The 23674-nt window shown below is 38.8% G+C and overlaps 1 long non-coding RNA gene across 11 annotated transcripts in view; it reads left to right on the plus strand.

Moving 5' to 3' along the window:
- The first annotated feature begins 6993 nt into the window (after nucleotides 1-6993).
- LOC127010109 (uncharacterized) overlaps nucleotides 6994-23674 on the plus strand; it is a 30287-nt gene continuing 13606 nt past the window's right edge. The window contains exons 1-3 of one of the 11 annotated variants that reach the window (XR_007762901.1): nucleotides 6994-7547; nucleotides 8248-8328; nucleotides 8552-8635. This is a non-coding gene — a long non-coding RNA (uncharacterized LOC127010109). Of the gene's footprint in view, nucleotides 7548-7573; nucleotides 7714-8247; nucleotides 8329-8551; nucleotides 8636-10173; nucleotides 10437-12279; nucleotides 12363-18851; nucleotides 18963-19717; nucleotides 19789-19896; nucleotides 20560-23674 lie in introns of those variants that run through there. The other 10 variants (XR_007762903.1, XR_007762900.1, XR_007762902.1 and 7 more) reach the window with 10 other exon arrangements.

A 23674-nucleotide genomic window follows, 5' to 3' on the forward strand; every position in this document is an offset into this window, starting at 1 on the left:
ATAGGTCATGTTCGGTGTCGAATGATGGGTAAATGGGGTCAGTAAATTGCGTGGTGATAATTAAAAAAGGCGGGGGTTAATGGTAATGGGGGGGGGGCCATTGGGAGTAGGTGGAAATCGTAATTAGGTCATGTTCGGTGGCGAATAAGGGGTAAATAGGGTCAGTAAATTGCGTGCTGATAATTAAAAGGGGCAGGGGTTAACGGTAATGGGGGGGGGCTAATGGGAGTAGGTGTAATTCGTAATTACCACGGCCTGATCATGTGCTAGACTCATGATATGTATTCACCAAGGCCTGATCATGTACTAGACTCGTGATATGGATTCACCATGGCCCGATCATGTGCTAGACTCGTGGTGTGAGTTCACCATGGCCTGATCATGTACTGGACTCTTTTATTCTGTTGTATTCTGTTGTATTCTGTTGTATTCTCTTTTATTCTGTTGTATTCTGTTGTATTCTCTTTTATTCTGTTGTATTCTGTTGTATTCTCTTTTATTCTGTTGTATTATCTTTTATTCTGTTGTATTCTGTTGTATCCTGTTGTATTCTCTTTTATTCTGTTGTATTCTGTTGTATTATCTTTTATTCTGTTGTATTCTCTTTTATTCTGTTGTATTCTGTTGTATTCTGTTGTATTATCTTTTATTCTGTTGTATTCTGTTGTATTCTCTTTTATTCTGTTGTATTCTCTTTTATTCTGTTGTATTCTGTTGTATTCTGTTGTATTCTCTTTTATTCTGTTGTATTCTATTGTGTTCTGTTGTATTCTCTTTTATTCTGTTGTATTCTGTTGTATTCTTTATTCTGTGTTCTCTTTTATTCTGTTGTATTCTGTTGTATTCTCTTTTATTCTGTTGTATTCTGTTGTATTCTCTTTTATTCTGTTGTATTCTGTTGTATTCTCTTTTATTCTGTTGTATTCTGTTGTATTCTCTTTTATTCTGTTGTATTCTGTTGTATTCTCTTTTATTCTGTTGTATTCTGTTGTATTATCTTTTATTCTGTTGTATTATCTTTTATTCTGTTGTATTCTCTTTTATTCTGTTGTATTCTGTTGTATTCTCTTTTATTCTGTTGTATTCTGTTGTATTATCTTTTATTCTGTTGTATTCTGTTGTATTCTCTTTTATTCTGTTGTATTCTGTTGTATTCTCTTTTATTCTGTTGTATTCTGTTGTATTCTCTTTTATTCTGTTCTATTCTGTTGTATTCTCTTTTATTCTGTTGTATTCTGTTGTATTATCTTTTATTCTGTTGTATTCTGTTGTATTCTCTTTTATTCTGTTGTATTCTGTTGTATTCTCTTTTATTCTGTTGTATTCTGTTGTATTATCTTTTATTCTGTTGTATTCTGTTGTATTCTCTTTTATTCTGTTGTATTCTGTTGTATTCTCTTTTATTCTGTTGTATTCTGTTGTATTATCTTTTATTCTGTTGTATTCTGTTGTATTCTCTTTTATTCTGTTGTATTCTATTGTATTATCTTTTATTCTGTTGTATTCTGTTCTATTCTGTTGTATTCTCTTTTATTCTGTTGTATTCTGTTGTATTCTCTTTTATTCTGTTGTATTCTCTTTTATTCTGTTGTATTCTGTTGTATTCTCTTTTATTCTGTTGTATTCTGTTGTATTCTCTTTTATTCTGTTGAATTCTCTTTTATTCTGTTGTATTCTGTTGTATTCTCTTTTATTCTGTTGTATTCTCTTTTATTCTGTTGTATTCTGTTGTATTCTGTTGTATTCTCTTTTATTCTGTTGTATTCTCTTGTATTCTGTTGTATTCTGTTGTATTCTCTTTTATTCTGTTGTATTCTCTTTTATTCTCTTTTATTCTGTTGTATTCTCTTTTATTCTGTTGTATTCTGTTGTATTCTCTTTTATTCTGTTGTATTCTGTTGTATTCTCTTTTATTCTGTTGTATTCTGTTGTATTCTCTTTTATTCTGTTGTATTCTCTTTTATTCTGTTGTATTCTCTTTTATTCTGTTGTATTCTGTTGTATTCTCTTTTATTCTGTTGTATTCTGTTGTATTCTCTTTTATTCTGTTGTATTCTCTTTTATTCTGTTGTATTCTGTTGTATTCTCTTTTATTCTGTTGTATTCTCTTTTATTCTGTTGTATTCTGTTGTATTCTCTTTTATTCTGTTGTATTCTGTTGTATTCTCTTTTATTCTGTTGTATTCTGTTGTGTTCTGTTGTATTCTCTTTTATTCTGTTGTATTCTGTTGTATTCTCTTTTATGCTGTTGTATTCTGTTGTATTATCTTTTATTCTGTTGTATTCTGTTGTATTATCTTTTATTCTGTTGTATTCTGTTGTATTATCTTTTATTCTGTTGTATTCTGTTGTATTCTCTTTTATTCTGTTGTATTCTGTTGTATTCTCTTTTATTCTGTTGTATTCTCTTTTATTCTGTTGTATTCTGTTGTATTCTCTTTTATTCTGTTGTATTCTCTTTTATTCTGTTGTATTCTCTTGTATTCTGTTGTATTCTCTTTTATTCTGTTGTATTCTGTTGTATTCTCTTTTATTCTGTTGTATTCTGTTGTATTCTCTTTTATTCTGTTGTATTCTGTTGTATTCTCTTTTATTCTGTTGTATTCTGTTGTATTCTCTTTTATTCTGTTGTATTCTGTTGTATTCTCTTTTATTCTGTTGTATTCTCTTTTATTCTGTTGTATTCTGTTGTATTCTCTTTTATTCTGTTGTATTCTGTTGTATTATCTTTTATTCTGTTGTATTCTGTTGTATTCTGTTGTATTCTCTTTTATTCTGTTGTATTCTCTTTTATTCTGTTGTATTCTGTTGTATTATCTTTTATTCTGTTGTATTCTGTTGTATTATCTTTTATTCTGTTGTATTCTGTTGTATTCTCTTTTATTCTGTTGTATTATCTTTTATTCTGTTGTATTCTGTTGTATTCTCTTTTATTCTGTTGTATTCTCTTTTATTCTGTTGTATTCTGTTGTATTCTCTTTTATTCTGTTGTATTCTGTTGTATTCTGTTGTATTCTGTTGTATTCTGTTGTATTCTCTTTTATTCTGTTGTATTCTGTTGTATTCTCTTTTATTCTGTTGTATTCTGTTGTATTCTCTTTTATTCTGTTGTATTCTCTTTTATTCTGTTGTATTCTCTTTTATTCTGTTGTATTCTCTTTTATTCTGTTGTATTCTGTTGTATTCTCTTTTATTCTGTTGTATTCTCTTTTATTCTGTTGTATTCTCTTTTATTCTGTTGTATTCTGTTGTATTCTCTTTTATTCTGTTGTATTCTCTTTTATTCTGTTGTATTCTGTTGTATTCTCTTTTATTCGGTTGTATTCTCTTTTATTCTGTTGTATTCTCTTTTATTCTGTTGTATTCTGTTGTATTCTCTTTTATTCTGTTGTATTCTCTTTTATTCTGTTGTATTCTCTTTTATTCTGTTGTATTCTCTTTTATTCTGTTGTATTCTGTTGTATTCTCTTTTATTCTGTTGTATTCTGTTGTATTCTCTTTTATTCTGTTGTATTCTGTTGTGTTCTGTTATATTCTCTTTTATTCTGTTGTATTCTGTTGTATTATCTTTTATTCTGTTGTATTCTGTTGTATTATCTTTTATTCTGTTGTATTCTGTTGTATTCTCTTTTATTCTGTTGTATTCTGTTGTATTCTGTTGTATTATCTTTTATTCTGTTGTATTCTGTTGTATTCTGTTGTATTATCTTTTATTCTGTTGTATTCTGTTGTATTCTCTTTTATTCTGTTGTATTCTGTTGTATTCTCTTTTATTCTGTTGTATTCTGTTGTATTCTCTTTTATTCTGTTGTATTCTGTTGTATTCTCTTTTATTCTGTTGTATTCTGTTGTATTATCTTTTATTCTGTTGTATTCTCTTTTATTCTGTTGTATTCTGTTGTATTATCTTTTATTCTGTTGTATTCTGTTGTATTCTCTTTTATTCTGTTGTATTCTCTTTTATTCTGTTGTATTCTGTTGTATTCTCTTTTATTCTGTTGTATTCTGTTGTATTCTCTTTTATTCTGTTGTATTCTGTTGTATTCTGTTGTATTATCTTTTATTCTGTTGTATTCTCTTTTATTCTGTTGTATTCTGTTGTATTCTCTTTTATTCTGTTGTATTCTGTTGTATTCTCTTTTATTCTGTTGTATTCTGTTGCATTCTCTTTTATTCTGTTGTATTCTGTTGTATTCTCTTTTATTCTGTTGTATTCTCTTTTATTCTGTTGTATTCTGTTGTATTATCTTTTATTCTGTTGTATTCTCTTTTATTCTGTTGTATTCTCTTTTATTCTGTTGTATTCTCTTTTATTCTGTTGTATTCTGTTGTATTCTCTTTTATTCTGTTTTATTCTGTTGTATTCTGTTGTATTCTCTTTTATTCTGTTGTATTCTGTTGTATTCTCTTTTATTCTGTTGTATTCTGTTGTATTCTCTTTTATTCTGTTGTATTCTGTTTTGTTCTGTTGTATTCTGTTGTATTCTCTTTTATTCTGTTGTATTCTGTTGTATTCTCTTTTATTCTGTTGTATTCTGTTGTATTCTCTTTTATTCTGTTGTATTCTGTTGTATTCTCTTTTATTCTGTTGTATTCTGTTGTATTCTCTTTTATTCTGTTGTATTCTGTTGTATTATCTTTTATTCTGTTGTATTCTGTTGTATTCTGTTGTATTATCTTTTATTCTGTTGTATTCTGTTGTATTATCTTTTATTCTGTTGTATTCTGTTGTATTATCTTTTATTCTGTTGTATTCTGTTGTATTCTGTTGTATTATCTTTTATTCTGTTGTATTCTGTTGTATTATCTTTTATTCTGTTGTATTCTGTTGTATTCTCTTTTATTCTGTTGTATTCTGTTGTATTCTCTTTTATTCTGTTGTATTCTCTTTTATTCTGTTGTATTCTGTTGTATTCTCTTTTATTCTGTTGTATTCTGTTGTATTATCTTTTATTCTGTTGTATTCTGTTGTATTATCTTTTATTCTGTTGTATTCTGTTGTATTATCTTTTATTCTGTTGTATTCTGTTGTATTCTCTTTTATTCTGTTGTATTCTGTTGTATTCTCTTTTATTCTGTTGTGTTCTCTTTTATTCTGTTGTATTCTCTTTTATTCTGTTGTATTCTGTTGTATTCTGTTGTATTCTCTTTTATTCTGTTGTATTCTGTTGTATTTTCTTTTATTCTGTTGTATTCTGTTGTATTCTGTTGTATTCTCTTTTATTCTGTTGTATTCTCTTTTATTCTGTTGTATTCTGTTGTATTATATTTTATTCTGTTGTATTCTGTTGTATTCTCTTTTATTCTGTTGTATTCTGTTGTATTATCTTTTATTCTGTTGTATTCTGTTGTATTCTCTTTTATTCTGTTGTATTCTGTTGTATTATCTTTTATTCTTTTGTATTCTGTTGTATTCTGTTGTATTATCTTTTATTCTGTTGTATTCTGTTGTATTCTCTTTTATTCTGTTGTATTCTGTTGTATTCTCTTTTATTCTGTTGTATTCTGTTGTATTCTCTTTTATTCTGTTGTATTCTGTTGTATTCTCTTTTATTCTGTTTTATTCTGTTGTATTCTCTTTTATTCTGTTGTATTCTCTTTTATTCTGTTGTATTCTGTTGTATTCTCTTTTATTCTGTTGTATTCTCTTTTATTCTGTTGTATTCTGTTGTATTCTCTTTTATTCTGTTGTATTCTGTTGTATTCTCTTTTATTCTGTTGTATTCTCTTTTATTCTGTTGTATTCTGTTGTATTCTCTTTTATTCTGTTGTATTCTGTTGTATTCTCTTTTATTCTGTTGTATTCTGTTGTATTCTGTTGTATTATCTTTTATTCTGTTGTATTCTGTTGTATTCTCTTTTATTCTGTTGTATTCTGTTGTATTCTGTTGTATTATCTTTTATTCTGTTGTATTCTGTTGTATTATCTTTTATTCTGTTGTATTCTGTTGTATTCTCTTTTATTCTGTTGTATTCTGTTGTATTATCTTTTATTCTGTTGTATTCTGTTGTATTCTGTTGTATTATCTTTTATTCTGTTGTATTCTGTTGTATTCTGTTGTATTCTCTTTTATTCTGTTGTATTCTGTTGTATTCTCTTTTATTCTGTTGTATTCTGTTGTATTCTCTTTTATTCTGTTGTATTCTGTTGTATTCTCTTTTATTCTGTTGTATTCTGTTGTATTATCTTTTTTTCTGTTGTATTCTCTTTTATTCTGTTGTATTCTGTTGTATTATCTTTTATTCTGTTGTATTCTGTTGTATTCTCTTTTATTCTGTTGTATTCTGTTGTATTCTCTTTGTTTTTCTGTTGTTTTCTTATGTTTTCTGTTGTTTTTCTTTTGCTTTCTGTTGTTTTTCTGTTTTCTTTTGTTTTATGTTGTTTTTCTGTTATTTTCTGTTGTTTTCTTTTGTTTTGTGTTGTTTTTCTTTTGCTTTCTGTTGTTTTCCGTTATTTTTCTGTTGTTTTTCTGTTGTTTTCTAATCTTTTCTGTTGTTTTTCTGTTGTTTTCCGTTATTTTTCTGTTGTTTTTCTGTTGTTTTCCGTTATTTTTCTGTTGTTTTTCTGTTGTTTTCTAATGTTTTCTGTTGTTTTTCTGTTGTTTTCTGTTCTTTTCTTTTGTTTTTCTGTTGTTTCCTGTTGTTTTTCTTTTGTTTCCTGTTGTTTTTCTGTTGTTTCCTGTTGTTTCTTGTTTTTCTGTTGTTTCCCGTTGTTTTCTGTTGTTTTTTCTGTTGTTCTCTGTTGTTTCCTGTTGTTTTCTGTTCTATTCTGTTGTATTCTGTTGTATTTTAATGTATTCTGTTCTATTCCGTTGTTTTTCTGTTGTTTCCTGTTGTTTCTTGTTGTTTTTCTGTTGTTTCCCGTTTTTTCTGTTGTTTTCTGTTGTTTCCTGCTGTTTTCTGTTTTATTCTGTTGTATTCTGTTGTATTTTAATGTATTATGTTCTATTCCGTTGTTTTTTGTTGTATTCTGTTGTATTCTGTTGTATTTTAATGTATTATGTTCTATTCCGTTGTTTTTTGTTGTATTCTGTTGTATTTTAATGTATTATGTTCTATTCCGTTGTTTTTTGTTGTATTCTGTTGTATTTTAATGTATTCTGTTGTCTATTCTGTTGTATTCCAGTGGTGTATCAGAATTGGTGTACGTTTAGAAATAAGGGACGTTTATGCATTTTTTTCATTGACTTGGAAAAAACACAAACGTTTGCTTAATTATGGACGAACGGCTTCGAGTTGCCTCGTGCAATATCAGGTAATGTGGCCTAAATACTGACCACTGGGGGGCGTGGACTATTACAACATAATTTAGAGGTGTGCCGGCAGGTGTGTGAGGTGCCAGGTCAGGTGTGCCAGCGTTAGTTACCCCGTTAGGAGCGATTCTAACACCCGCGTCATCGGGGGCCGCCGGAACTGAGCCCAGCCCCGTACAGACAGTTTTTCTTACGCTGTGTCACTAATTATCGTTTGCAAGAGTCGCCACAACGCCCCACGCATTCACTGTCGATGGGGAAAGGCTTTCCTACACTGGCGTTAGCGTAGATGATGTAATATTGCAGAAAACAAGCTCAAATGTTCTCGGCGGGCGGAGCGGGGCGGGGCAGTTTGACATTCACCTCGTAACAAAATTTTCGTCTTCACGGCTACAATACATCTTTCCTGCACTGGTCTCATATATCCACGTGTGCACGGGCGTGGAAGGCTGACGTGGGTGTACGGGCGTGATCTTAAGTGTCTTCCTTTTTGAGAAAATAAGGATATATATTTTTCGTGGCGGGCTGGGACAGTAACCTACCCCGTAACATATTTTTTCGTTTTCACGGCTAAAATACATCTTTCCTGCACTAGTCTCATATATCCACGTGTGCACGGGCGTGGAAGGCTGTCGTGGGCGTACAGGCGTGATCTTAAGTTTCTTAATTTTTTAGAAAATAAGGATATATATTTTTCGTGGCGGGCTGGGACAGTAACCTACCCCGTAACATATTTTTTCTTTTTCACGGCTAAAATACATCTTTCCTGCACTAATCTCATGTATCCACGTATGCACGGGCGTGGAAGGCTGTCGTGGGAATTGAACTCGGGCTCTCTCGTTTGTGAGCCGAGTGTGCTAACCACTGCACCACGAAGCCCCCTGCTGGGTTGGGAGGGGGGGGGCGGTTAGTTTGCATATGTGGACATTTTTTGTGGTGTGTAGTGGGCTTGTGTAATAGTGGTTTAGGTCTGGTAATTCCTTGTATTTTACAGAAACCACTACATGCCGGAGATGACCCGACCCGCCCCGCCCCGCCCCACCTTCCTGGCCTGCCCGCCCCCTGGCATAAATTGGTAAGAAATGCCTGCTGTTAATGGATATTCCAGTCCATAGCTATGTGGGTGTTGTTATAAATACCCTTGACTTGCATCCCTGTACTGTAAGATTCAAAACAATTCTAACCTAACCTTGGGAGTAGGAGTTAGGTAGCATATTAGCTTAGCATACCAATTTTGAGACACTGACTGTTCATTTCTGATAAATATATGATGCCTGCTATTATTTATAAGGTTATAGTTTCCAGAAACCCCTAAATGACCGACTCTTCCATGCCTGAGATGACCCGCCCTGCCCTGCGTCATGACCTCCCGGCATACATTGGTAAGAAATGCATACCACTGTTGATGGTTACACAAGCCCATAGCTGTGTGAGGGGTGATTTTTTCTCATTTTTCTTGCTTAGAGGGACCATTACGAAACATGATCCCTCGCTGCTACCGCCGGGTCAATAAAAAAAGAAAACTAACCTAATCTAACCCCGTCTGAGAATTTACTCTGAAAATTTCTCGTATTCCATTTGTACCTTGATTCCTTGGTACTACTTATTTCTGCTTTGGTCAGTATATGATGCTCTTTATTATGGGGATGCTGCTATTTTACAGAAACCGTGCGCTGAATGGGTGACTTTTCAATGCTGGAGGTCCACTCCCTGACCCCCCGCCTCGCATGTCACGACCTGCCCCTGCGTCAGTTGGTAAGTAATGCATAGTACTGTTAATGGTTATCCAGCACACAGCTAGGTGGGCATTATTGTTGTCATATATATTACCCATGAGCTGGTTCTGTTTAAAGCAAGAATTATTACCTCATAAAACCTAACGTGTGCCGCTGATGCAATACATTGTCCGAGGTGTGATCGGATCGCTAGGAAGTTTAGTGTTATTTAATTCTAACCTAACCTAATGAACAAGACCTAACATGACACCTGACTGACCTGTGTCTCTGCCAGAATACAATGGCTGTTATAAAACTTTTCGGTTTTTTTTTTCAGAAGTTTTCAATATTCTGTAAGCTGTTAGTTAGTATTAATGAAATGCCAGAATTTTCTTCACAACACTCCCACGACAAACCGCGTGTAACGAAACACACGAGAAATTAATCCAGACAAGGAAAGGTTTGCCGGCGCCGGGGATGGAACCCGCGACCAGCGTAACGGAAGAGCTACTCCTTTACCAGTCGGCCAAAGAGGTACCCCCTGGCTAAGTGGGTTATGCGAGGCTCGCCCATCAGGCAAGTCGTGTCACTACATTAAGATACTAACATAATGTATTAAACCTCCTGTGAAACGTCGCTAATATGTATATTGTATACCCTTACCACCGTCAGGGTAAGTGTCAGGGAGGGATTTTTAAGTGTCTTCCACCAAATTGTCTGAGGTGGTGGGCACTTTTTCCTTATATATATGATGAGTGTATTTACTCATGAGAATATTGTTTACATGAGTTAGTTTACTTTTTACAACTCTTAAGCTGAATTACAATTATTAGATTTAAAACCTCAATTCCACCAACAGTTATAAATACTGTTAATCTTATAGCTCAGTTCAAATTACAGCTACTCTTCCTCGCACTCGGTCTCCTCACTTTGCGCGGTGCCAGCCGCACGAGCAGCCTCCGCCCGGGCCTCCACCACCTGTGGTGTCGCGACGGCGGCCTCGTGAGCACAACACATGGCCCTCAGGGCGTCGACACTGCCGATTGAGTCACACGCCTGGTACACTTGTTGCCTCAGTGTCACGTCAGCAGCAGTATGGGGCGGAGGCCGATGCACAACTGCAGTACTGCTGGAGGATGACGAATCCGATTCCCTCTCGGCTCCAGTCGGTGATGGCAGCGGTGGGGCGGGTTTTATCATAATACGTCAGACCGTCCTTGGCCAGCTGGCATATAGTGTCCTGGGCTTGGCGGAATTTCTACTGAAGCTGGTCGTCCCAGTACACGTGTCTTCCGGTTGGTTTCTTCAGTAACTCCCGGAAGGCGTTCATGATCGGCGCGGTGGCGAGGAAGGGGGCGAGCTGGTTTATGAAGCCATACCACGATCTGATGTCCGTGATGGATGGCTTGCCCGGCATGTGGAAGCCCCTGACGTGGGCGTACGGGCGTGATCTTAAGTGTCTTCCTTTGTGAGAAAATAAGGATATATATTTTTCATGGCGGGCTTGGGGCAGATACTTAGCCCGTAACATAGTTTTCGTTTTCACGGCTAAAATAGATCTTTCCTGCACTAGTCTCATGTACCCACGTGTGCACGGGCGTGGAAGGCTAATGGGAGTAGGTGGAATTCGTAATTAGGTCATGTTCGATGTCGAAGAATGGGTAAATGGGGTCAGTAAATTGCGTGGTGATAATTAAAGGGGGCGGGGGCTAACGGTAATGGAGGGGGGGCTAATGGGTGTAGGTGAAACTCGAAAATGGATCATGTGAGGTGTCAAATACTGGAATAATGGGGTCAGTAAATTGCGTGGTGATAATTAAAGGGGCGGGGTTAATGGTAATTGGGGGGCTAATGTGAGTAGGTGAAACTCGAAAATAGGTCATGTGAGGTGTCAAATACTGGGTAAATGGGGTCAGTAAATTGCGTGGTGATAATCAGAGGGGGCGGGGGTGAATGGTAATGGGGGGGGGGGTGCCATTGGGTGTAGATGGAATTCGTAATTTGGTCATGTTCGGTGTCGAATAATGGGTAAATGGGGTCAGTAAATTGCGTGGTGATAATTAAAGGGGGCGGGGGTTAATGGTAATGGGGGGGGGGCTCATTGGGAGTAGGTGGAATTCGTAATTTGGTCATGTTCGGTGTCGAATAATGGGTAAATGGGGTCAGTAAATTGCGTGGTGATAATTAAAGGGGGCGGGGGCTAATGGTAATGGAGGGGGCGAATGGGAGTACATGAAACTCGAAAATGGGTCATGTGAGGTGTCAAATACTGGGTTAATGGGGTCAGTAAATTGCGTGGTGATAATCAGTGGGGGCGGGGGGTTGATAGTAATGGGGGGGGCTAATGGGAGTAGGTGGAATTCGTAATTTGGTCATGTTCGGTGTCGAATAATGGGTAAACGGGGAGAGTAAATTGCGTGGTGATAATTAATGGGGGCTGGGGTTAATGGTAATGGGGTGGGGCTAATGGGAGTAGGTGGATTTCGTAATTAGGTCATGTTCGGTGTTGAGTAATGGGTAAATGGGGTCAGTAAATTGCGTGGTGATAATTAAAGGTGGCGGGGGCTAATGGGTGTAGGTGAAACTCGAAAATAGGTCATTTGAGGTGTCAAATACTGGGTTAAAGGGGTCAGTAAATTGCGTGGTGATAATCAGAGGGGGCGGGGGTTGATGGCAATGGGGGGGGGCTAATGGGAGTAGGTGAAATTCGTAATTAGGTCATGTTCGGTGTCGAATAAGGGGTAAATGGGGACAGTAAATTGCGTGGTGATAAATAAAGGGGGCGGGGATTAATAGTAATGGGGGCTAATGGGAGTAGGTAGAATTTGTAATAAGGTCATGTTCTTTTCTTTTCCTGTCATTTTCTGTTGTTTTCTGTTGTTTTTCTGTTTCTGTTGTTTTCCGTTGTTTTTCTGCTGTTTTCTGTTGTTTTTTTGTAGTTTTCTGTTGCTTTCTGTTGTATCTGTTGTTTTCTGTTGTATTACTGTTGTTTTCTGTTGTGTTTTGTTTTTCTGTTGTTTGCTGTTGTTGTTTTTTTGTTTTCTGTTGTTTTTTGTAGTTTTTCTTTTGTTTTCTGTTTTCTCTTGTTTTTCTGTTTTCTGTATGCACGTATGCACGGGTGTGGAAGGCTGTCGTATGAATCGAACTCGAGCTCTCTCGTTTGTGAGCCGAGTGTGCTAACCACTGCACCACGAAGCCCCCTGCTGGGATGAGGGGGGGGGGGGTTAGTTTGCATATGTGGACATTTTTTGTGGTGTGTAGTGGGCTGGTGTAATAGTGGTTTAGGTCTGGTAATTCCTTGTATTTTACAGAAACCACTACATGCTTGAGATGCCCCGTTAACACCTCGCCCCGCCCCCACCTTCCTGGCCTGCCCGCCCCCTGGCATAAATTGGTAAGAAATGCCTGCTGTTAATGGATATTCCAGTCCATAGCTATGTGGGGTGTGTTGTTATATATTCCTTTGACCATAGATGGGCGTTATCGCGATACTTTATCGCTGATAACAAAATCGGATTATCGACCATCCGCTACTTATTTAAATATATATCGGTATCCTCGTTACTTTTGTAACCAAACTAGCGATAATCGCTACTTTTTTTCCGCCTCTCAGAAAAAAAATGTTGTCTCCTTACTGCGCATGCGTGGCCCGGTGTTGTATGAAAAAACTTCGGGGTATGAAATATCTTCGGTGATGAGATTTCATACTTAGGTCATGAAAATTAATACACTAGGGTTTTTTTTTTTATGCTAATCAAAAATCAATATATCATAGAGAAAAATCATTTAACTTTGCCCCAAAAATGATTATTCACTGCCTCAAATTTGATATTCCATATTCGTTGGTGAGCATGTCATGGTATTGAAGGCACCCGGTGTTGTGTTATTTGGTGTCCCATCCTCAAAAGCTGGCGGTTTTGTTTATAAACACTGGTCTCTCGTGAACTGCGCATGCTCAGACCATTAAGTGTAGACCTGTACAGTCTCACAATGTATTTTTAACACATTAAGAGCTGCTGGAAAGCTGAATCAAACATACAGTACCACCATCCTTGCTGTTTCTAGAACGACGTACACTCTGTACATATAAATACAACTCGTACAGAGTGTCGTTCTAGAAACAGCGAGGATGGTAATGTACTATATGTTTGATTCAGCCTTCCAGCAACTCTTAATTGTGGATTTAAAGCTTTGTGAGACTGTACAGGTCTACGCTGCTGGTCTGAGCATGCACCGTTCTCACGAGAGACCAGTGTTTGTAAACAATTTTGAGTGGGGACGCCAAATAACACAACACCGGTTCAGGCATTTCTAGTATTAACGTCCATATGTACGTGTCAACGTGTGGTTTTAAGGTTTTGTAAGTTTCCTAAATTACAGATAATGAAAAGCCCCCCCCCATTACCGTTAACCCCCGCCCCTTTTAATTATCAGCACGCAATTTACTGACCCTATTTACCCCTTATTCGCCACCGAACATGACCTAATTACGATTTCCACCTACTCCCAATGGCCCCCCCCCCCCATTACCATTAATATATATACATGTCTTTTACCCACCCATGCGTGCAGTACGGGTGGTGAACTCTGACCTCTATGAAATAAATATACATAACAGGAAAAAAATAAATTGGTTTAAAATATATTTCCCTCATCCATATTCGGCAGCAGATATGTACAGGTTGAAAAAACGGGTTGATATCTGATGTTTGACCCCACAGTTGACCGTTTGTCCCTGCGTCTGGGATCGCTACGTCAACATCTTCGGCCGACGTCTCGACCTTAGAGTTGAGTGTCCGTCCCTGCGTCTTTGTGTACCTGCGTTAAAATCTTCACCATATGACGTTGAGTCTGGCGGGCGTTGTTTTGGAATCTCGAGACGGCAATTTCCCACGGCTGTTAAGGGTATGGGTCAGGCTGTCATGGGTGGCTGTTACGTAAGCCTTGTCACGGTGTCAAGGCTCGTAAAACCACCCTTGGAAATACTAGCAACACAGCGTATATGGAAAGCCTTCAAGTGATGTAGTGACTCGTGGAAATATTTGCAACCTAACATATTTCACCCAGTGGTGGTGGTGGTAGGGATCATGTTTCTTAACGGTCCCTCTAAGCGAGAAAAATGAGAAAAAATCACCCTCACACAAACCATTTCATACTATATATCAAAGCATTTGTGATCACATTATGCATCATCTATTTTGGGGGGTTATATCATGGCACAAATTTCAGTTGTATGTCTGTTTATTGAGGGGACTGTTTGGGTCTTGTATTGTCTGTTGTATATTTCCAAGGCCAAAAAGGTCAGTAATTGGGTTCTCAATGATGTTTTTTTAGGTTGATGGTACAGAGGAAGGGTCATAAAAGCACCCCTGTCTGTAACTCCCCTGAAAGCCTTGTCAAATGTTTTTTTTTTTATTTTTTTTTTTTTACGTCATGGCCTATTGCTCCGGTAAGCTTCTTCTCAGTGGATCCTGATGGTCGGCCCAAGGCTTCTTCCCAGTGGGGCCTGATGGTCGGCCCAGCCCATTCTGGTGCAGGCAAGTGTTTATAGTGGTGCCATATTGCATTGGCTCATGCTGCCCTCCCGGAGCTCATCTTTAATCCTAGAATCTAGAGTCCGGGTTGATAGGTGGTCTTCTGGACAGCATGTGGGTAGTTTTAACCCGGTAGCAGTGGGGATCATGTTTCTTAATGGTCCCTCTAAGCGAGAAAAATGGGAAAAAATCATCACTCACACAAACCATTTCATAATAATATATATCAGCATTTGTGATAATTTTATGTATCATCTATTTTGGGGGGTTCAAATCATGGCACAAATTTGGCACATCGCTGCTACACGGTAAAGCCACAAATTTGGTTCCTTCCCTCCCATCGTAAGTCTGTCCTCCTCCTCCCTGCCCCAAAACCTTAATAGTGTTTTATCCTTACCTGTGTTAGGATAATAGGCTACTGGTGTGATAAACTAAATCTCTCATTATAACCTTTCTCCTCTTCTGTTCAAAGCTAAAAACCTAATCTTTTTCCCTCTTCCTATAGCTCAAGCCCATCCATAGGGGGGGGGGGATTGAGGTCTAGCACTGTCTTGGATAAAAATGTGAGAGGATTATCCCAGCTTAGCTCAGGCTCTTGGAAACCACTTATAGGGAAATACATGTAAGGTTGTGTCTACAGGTCAGCTAGTATTCCTCCTGTCTCATAATGCTTATAGTTTTTGCCTTCAACACTGATTTGATAACAAGGTGCCAATGCTCAGGTGAGGGAAAGTGCATGTGTGGGTGGGTCGGACAGAGAGCTTTACTATATGAAAAGGCTTCGTACACTCAGAATTTGCCATGTTTAACCCTTGAAAGCTTAGTTCTGGCTAGATACCAAAGCTCTAAAGCATCACATTGAGCAAGGGTTGATGTAGGAGAATCAATTACCTCTCCATACAGTATTTAAAGAGGGAATTTGACCTTTTGAAAAGGCCTCGTACACTCAGAATTTGCCATTTTTAATACTTGAAAGCTTAGCACTAGTATATTTACAAGCTCTTAGGCATCACATTGAGCGAGGGAAATATCTCGAGGGGCAAAGAAGTTCATAGGAGAATTAATTGCCTCCTCAAACAACATATAAGAAGGGATTTGACTATTTAAAAAGGCCTCAAACATAGAATTTGCCATGTCTTTACAGTTGAAGGTCCAGCACTGCTTTTAGTCAAAGTTCTCAAGCTTAAAAAATAACACGCTTGATGTAAAGGAATGAATTATCTCCCCCAAACTATTTAAAGAGAGATTTTGAGTGCTTGAAAAGGCCTCAGACTCATAGAATTTGCCACGTCCTTACAGTTGAAGGTCCATCGCTGCTTTTAGTCAAAGTTCTTGAGCTTAAAAATAACAGAGGATTGATGTAGAAGAATGATTTACCTGCCCAAACAGTATGTACCCAGCCCCCTCAAGTCCCCAGTCTCAGCTCCCAATTACCTTTATTCTGGGGGTCAAAGACATTATAAATAAGTGTTTTCCATTCCCATGTCAGCCCTAAGACCCTCAGGCCCCCAGTAATTGGTCACCTAACCTAACCTAGCAAGTGTGTTAGCATAATACTGGCGGTAACATTTTAATTAACCTTTCCAATGAGCAAAAAGAATTAATATGGAACTATGAATCAAATATCCCCAGCAATTAAGTCTCCACTTTGTTATGTAACATTAGTAAGGGTTCCAGTATATGTTAGATAATTACTAGCATTGTCAAGAACAGTTTTAATAGCCTTGTCAAGGGTTGGCCGAGAAAACAATATTATAACAAGCACTGAACTAATTCTTGAGTAATTGGACTGAGAAAGCCTTGATGGTACTCTATTTTTGCTATATTATAAAAAGTCTATAAGCGATGCCTTGGAAAGCTACCATAAGCAAGGGTTGGTCTAGATTATTGATGTCCAAGCTATTAATTATATGTATTTTCTCTTACCTGAAGCCCCCTAGCTCAAGCCCCCAGACCCTTGATCAGCCTCTTCCAGACCCCCCCCCCCAGTAGCTACCTTATTTTCTGGGGGGATCAAAACCATTAATTATGTGTTAGTTTTGATAATTACCTGACATTAAGTGTCTTACCATGGTCAGTGTCGGGATTTGTGAAGCCTTAATTATCATGAGCATAGTTTTATATCAAGCACTAACTCTTGGGTAAGACTTTGAGAAGGTCTTAATGTACTCAATCTTTGGCATATAAAAACAAGTCTAGCAATGCCTTAGGAAGATACCATGAGCAAGGGGTGAGTTAGGAAACTGATGTACCTATCCGTCAATACTGCATAGACAATGGATCGAGGTCTTGTTCAGTATATATATCAGGCACAATTGTCCATCTTTTGAGTTAGTTTATCAAAGACATATCACAATCTTCTACCATGAGCAAGGGATGAGTTAGCAGCTTGATATATATTCCTTAATACTGCAAAAATAATGGAAAGAGGGCTTGTTCAATATATATTATCACTCATATAGGTTACAATTGTCCATCTTTTGAGTTAGTTTATCAAAGACATTACTGTATCTTGTACCATGAGCAAGGGCCTTAGGGTGACTTATAGGAGATAGTTATACATTCCTATGTGTTTCATAGAGGAAAGGAAGAGATCTAGAATGATATATATTCTAAGGGTTCTTCATCTCTTATAGTTAATTAGTTCAGCAGTGAAAATCAGTTTTATGCCGAGTGCTGAGTATCCTTGATGTCGATCGGCCAACGCGTACCTCAAGTCAGCATGCATTTGTGTTATAAGGTCAATAAACTCATGGCCCAGAATCAGTCAGCATTTTTGAAGTCGGCATTTAAAGTCAGCATCTCTCTCTCTCTCTCTCTCTCTCTCTCTCTCTCTCTCTCTCTCTCTCTCTCTCTCTCTCTCTCTCTCTCTCTCTCTCTCTTCCCAGCACGGCTTAATTCGATATCAGCCCTTAATTGATGTTGCCGTTAAATATAGCATTAAATATCATGCATGCAGGGGACGAGAAAGCTGAAAAAAAAAAATATGACGAGGCGGAAGAATTATATATGGCGAGCGATCGAGTCCATTGGCGGGGGTGTTGCCATTCTGAGAGAAAAAAACTTGTTATTTTCTCGTAAGTTTATATATTAGAGAATTTCATCCAGCCCTGTGTCTCGGTATGTTAGGTCACAGGTCAAGTCATGCAATAAACATGTTCTGTACGAGTGTGATGACTCCGGAAACGATATATCAGTAGTGTACGCGCTGAGGTGACCGATCAGCTGATTGGGTAAGCGGAGATTTAAACATTACGTCATAGCTACCGGAGATGTGTGGATTTAAATTTACATAGATTTACATAGAAAATCAGACCACACAGACCCCATGGTCCAGACATAGGTGGTCTGTCCTTAAACCTAAGTGATTCTACGTTAATCCGATGGCTCCAGAACGTTGCATTTCTATATAGTTAATATTGAGGGAAGTACACGGTCGAACTTGTTTTTCAAGGAGTCAGTCGTGTAACACTGGACCACTGAAGGAAGGCAGGAAGCTTATTTAGGGTGACCAGACGTTCCCGTTTTCAGTGACCTGTCCTCGGAAATGTCCCCGGTTTTCACTGTGACTCAAAGATAAAAAAAAAAAACACGAAAATGTTGAGCAAACTCTGCGTATAGTTCTGCGTACCTCGTAGTGTATATAGCTAAGATTGATTGATTGATAGTTAAGGAACTCCATTCTCCTTTGTTTTTTTACTTGCAACAATAAACTATCAATCAATCAACCAAATAGGGTGAGAGAAACTTTTGAATGCTGCTCAATGAATGGTACTAAGCCCGGCAGTGTCCCCGTTTTAGTCTTTCAGTGACAAAAAGGCTACATTAGGAGGTTTTTGAGCCTCGGATCCACCGAAAATGTCCCCGGATTTTGTCTCAGAAAGGTCACCTTAATTAAGCTACGTTAGTCCATCCTCGCACTGCAACGTTGATGAAGAAAAAATTGGTGCAGTCTACTACTACTACTACGAGAAAGAAATAGACAATAGAGAGAGAGAGAGAGAGAGAGAAGGAAGAGTAAATTATTAATATTTTGACCTTCCCCGCTCTGTCTCGCTTCTCATATCCTTCTACACACTTTTGTACACTTTTCCACACTTATCCACGTCAGCCTGCACACTTAAACACGTTATTATGCCCCGAGTTCAAGTGTTCTGAAGACTTAACTGATGCAAACTTTCCCTTCGTGTATCGTTTTCTTCTTTCGTTAATACTTAATAGCATACCCTGATCTTGTTCGTCTCCCCTTATCCGTTATTTTGAGCGTGTTTTTACCAGTGAACTTGCTCTATTTATCCGTCGTCAAGTTCTAAGGTAGTCGTGTATTAAAGTTCCAACACTATGATGACGTCACGGCCTCCATCTTCCCTGTCGTCTGGGAAGGCTACCGACTCAGCGCTGTATTTTTCTTGTTTTTTTAGGTTATTATAAAGTACCAGGAAGCGCCATGCTGTGGGAAGGTAGGTGGATCCTTTGCCCTTATTTTGGTGTGCAGGGACAGGAAGTCAGGGCGTGGAAAGAGGGGAAAATTGGAAAATCTGTTTCATGTGGTGGTGATGGCGGCGGTGATGACGGTGGTGGTGATGGCGCGGCGGTGATGACGGTGGTGGTGATGGCGGCGATGATGGTGGTGGTGGTGATGGCGGCGGTGATGACGGTGGTGGTGATGGCGGCGATGATGGTGGTGGTGGTGATGGCGGCGGTGATGACGGTGGTGGTGATGGCGGCGGTGATGGTGGTGACGGTGGTGGTGGTGATGGCGCGGCGGTGATGACGGTGGTGGTGATGGCGGCGGTGATGACGGTGGTGGTGATGGCGCGGCGGTGATGACGGTGGTGGTGATGGCGGCGATGATGGTGGTGGTGGTGATGGCGGCGGTGATGACGGTGGTGGTGATGGCGGCGATGATGGTGGTGGTGGTGATGGCGGCGGTGATGACGGTGGTGGTGATGGCAGTGGTGATGGTGGTGGTGATGATGGTGGTGGTGATGGTGATGGTGGTGATGACGGCTGTGGTGACAGGTGTTGGTGGTGATGGCGGCGGTGATGGTGGTGGTGACGGCGGTGGTGATGATGGTGGTGGTGACAGATGTTGGTGGTGATGGCAGTGATGATGATGGTGGTGGTGGTGACGGCGGTGGTGATGGTGGTGGTGGTGATGACGGCTGTGGTGACAGGTGGTGGTGGTGATGGCAGTGGTGATGGTGGTGGTGGTGATGACGGTGGTGGTGGTGATGACGGCAGTGGTGACAGGTGGTGGTGGTGATGACAGTGGTGGTGGTGGTGGTAAGTGATGATGGCGGTGGTATTGACAGGTGTTAGTGGTGATAATGGCAGGGGTGACAGTGATGGTGACCGTTGTGGTGGTGTTGGTGATGGTGGTGGTGGTGGTGGTGTATAATGGGTTGAGTTGACAGCCCCTGACCTGCCAAGCCACCAAACTGTCACTTAACTGTCATTCTCTTGCTGTCAAAATGTCGGGCACCTGTCAAATGTCAGGTGTTAGGTCAGGTCACGTTGGTCAGGTCACAGTCCACTTAGGTTTCTGTGGTGTGGAATGACGCTAGTAAACTCCACCTTCATTGACTAGCAATAGTGATAGGTTAGATTATTTCTATTTCTATACTATTTCAAATTCTATTTCTATTCTATTGTATTTTATTTCTATTGTTAGTATTTCTGTTACCATTAGGGTATTATTGAAGAAAGGGTAGCCTAAGAATTTTGACATTAATTTTGTCCTAAACTATTTGGGTGTTATTCCGGAAATCAGATTTGGTTAGGTTAGATTAATTGTTTGCATATTAGGTTAAATTGGGTTAGGTTGCCTTGGTAAAGATGTGTCAGGCTTTGTATTTCTCTGTTGGTGGTTGTCGCTGAGAGTTCGTGGGTGTATTTCTTGAGTTTTACCTGTAATTAGAAGGGGGCTTCATGGTGCAGTGGTTAGCACACTTGGCTCACAATCGAGAGAGCCCGGGTTCAATTCCCAGGCGGAGTGGGAAAATTTGGGCAGCTTTTCCGATACCCTACACCCCTGTCCACCCAGCAGTGTACCAGGTATTAATCGGGGGTTGTGTCCCGTCTCCTGGGGTCTGTTCCCTTCTATAATTCCTTCCCCTTCTGTCTCTCTCCGCCATATGACCACAGATGTTGCGGTGCCCACTAAACAAAACTTTCCAACTTTTTCCTGTAATTAGAAAGTGATGGGGCTGAAAACAAAAATAAAAATGAACTAATGTAACCTGACCCAACCTGACCTGGCCACCCCTTGCTGTCATAATGGTGCTGGGTTATCCCACTACTCAGTTTTTCTGCCCTCAGCACTCTGGTGTTATTTTCAGTCCTTTCAGCCGATGTACCCTGTCCACAGCTGGTAGCCTGAGGGTGACTTATCGGGGAACTTGTCACAGTAATTTCCGCACCCCAGCATGACACAGAAGGATGGCATTTGGGCAAAAAATCTGTCTTTGGGTATTAACGGTGAGGCTCATTGGTCCTCCAGAGCTTGCCGTAAAGAGAGTAACCCCATTGCTAAGTGTGAACAGTTACTCTCATGCACGCCACATACAATTTTAACCCATATATGCCCGTAAAAAATCAAGGTTCTTGGAATAAGTTCTATGTCTGAGATGTATTAGAATATGACTTTACTGAATCATACCAAGTGTTATTTTGCCCTTTTACTGCATAATTTAGTAGTTATTTGCAATATGACTTTGTTGCGATAACGCAACGATGGGCACAATACTACTTGCGCGTGTTGCGAAAACGCAACGATGGTCAATGAGGTCCTTAGTTTCTTTATACAGTTTTGTGTATTATATCGAATCGTAAGCAATGTCATTGCTTGATTATGAAAGGGTATTATTAAAGAATACTGTTTTGTGTTATTGTTTGTTGAAAATATCTTTACAGTAAGAAATTCAACATAATACATGAATAAATCAATACTATACAAAAAGTTTATATTTGCAATATTCTAACCATATAATGCGCTTTCCCTGTAATTAGGAGACGGCTATGGCCCCCATTATCTAGTACTAAACCTGTGCAAATTCAAAGTTATTAAAAATCAATTCAGAATTTTGTAAAATGAAAGAAGAATTCCTTGTCCTTCATGTTCATATTGCTAACCTACTCAGGCAGTACTTTTGTGGTAATCTAATGAGCACTTAACATGCAAGGGAACATTGTATTTGTTGCAAACATAGACAGTTTGACTTTTACATTACCTTCATCGGCGTCGCCTTTCAGGAATACTCTTTGAAATATCATGCCCCTTATTGTCATCTCTCTCCTCATCTACATGTGCATTTTGAGCAGTAAGCATTCTCTGTCTGCGTGGATTACATGCTGGTACTCCATACTTCTTCAGCTGGTGTTGCACAACGTGGCGCGTAAAAGCTAAAAGATCTTCTTTATACCCGCCTTCCCGAGCAAATAACCATGCATTGTTCATATATGCATTCAGCAAATATGATAGAATAGGGATGTACCATTTTTTTTCCTCGAATTGCAATACGGTACTTGGATACGTTCTGGTCTAGCCTGTCTACACCACCCATGTTTGAGTTGTACATTCCAATTACTGAAGGCATGGGTATCACCACTCTTTTACATTCAGCTGCTGGCCAACGCTGAACTTGCTTGACGGGGTGCACGCCACAATGTGTAGATGCGATGGTAACCACACCATTATCGTTCTAGAAAAGGACGCACTTTTACAAACTTGTCCTCTTTATCAAGATTAGTGTTGTCGGCTGCATGAAAATGTTTCATTATTTCATCGAAACGGTTTCTCCGCATTGAACTTGCTGTGAGCTCATTTCGAACATCAGGTTCCGTTGCCCAGTAAAGACGACGGCGTGGCAGTGTTGTAGCCAGAGAGCAATAAAATGCTAATAAACACTTTCATTTCATTGCATGACAACTGAAATGTGTGGTTTCCCTTTTGCACTGCATACATCACAGTATCTTTGTCCAGTCTCTCTATTGCAAGAGTGTCTAGGAACAGCTCAAATATTTCATGTGGTTGACGAGGTAGATCAGCTGTTTTAGGCCTGTAAGGGTAACTTGTAATTTTTTCCATGAAAGGGACATCATCCTCATGCCACTGTCTGTCTGATCTTGAGGTATTTTCTCCCAGACTTCCTCGAAATCGACTTTGAAGAACTAGGCTGTGGGGCATTATCCTCTTGCATGTCATCTTGCGGAGTAGAATCTTCTTGGATACAAGGTGATTCATCGGTTCGGAGTTCAGCTTCACTCAGAAGCTGGGATCCAGTCAGATTTCTAATCTCGACATGATCTTCTTCACCAGAATCTTCATCAGTCTCATTCCCATCGTCTGGAGGTGTTATGTAGATTGTTATTTGGTTTTCTGATTCTTCCATTGCACCTTCATCTTCTCCATCTGTGTCGTCCTCCATAGGCTTTTCAACTTCTTCTAAAATTTCATGCAACCTCAAAGGTCAGTGGGAAAAAACAAACACTGAGTTAGTAAAAGTGGGACATAAAAGAAAAGTAATTATTTTTATTATAAAGAGCAATTTTACTGTCTCTTCTCTGAATTTAGCTCTTGTTTCTATTGTATTGTCACTAAAGTTGTATGCCCACCGATGCGATAACGCAACACCCACAAGGGGCAGAGTGCCCATGGTTGCGTTTTCTCATCAGAAAATAAATGCAAATTTTACGGATTCATACGAAGTACACAACACCACCAAAGTTTTACATAATATCAGTATTGGGTACTAGAATCCATAATCTTACGATTTACTAGTGAAGGGAGCTTAAGCCTAACAAAATACACGATACTTACTTCTTTTTGTGAGAAGACATCGCGAGTCAAATTTTAATGACACTTCTAGGAATTCCTGATACTAGGCATCTCTCTCAGGGTGAGAAAAAGAAAACTGGACCAGTAGCTATGAGTGTCAGCTACAAACTGGCGAGTTCAAATCCTCTGTCACATTCTTTCCTGCGAGTACAAGTGGAAACATGTATAGGTATCTTTTGTGTTGCGAAAACGCAACCATGGGCTTATATGAGGTAAGTTTGATCACAGTTCCTCCATGTCCTCTTTTTTTGTTTTGTTTTTTACAGGAGAGGAAACAGTTCAAGGGCAACAAAAAGGAAACAATAATGAAAGAAAAAGCCTGCTACTCACTGC

The sequence above is a fragment of the Eriocheir sinensis genome, chromosome 42 (genome assembly GCF_024679095.1).
Source record: "Eriocheir sinensis breed Jianghai 21 chromosome 42, ASM2467909v1, whole genome shotgun sequence".
Classification (NCBI taxonomy): domain Eukaryota; kingdom Metazoa; phylum Arthropoda; class Malacostraca; order Decapoda; family Varunidae; genus Eriocheir; species Eriocheir sinensis.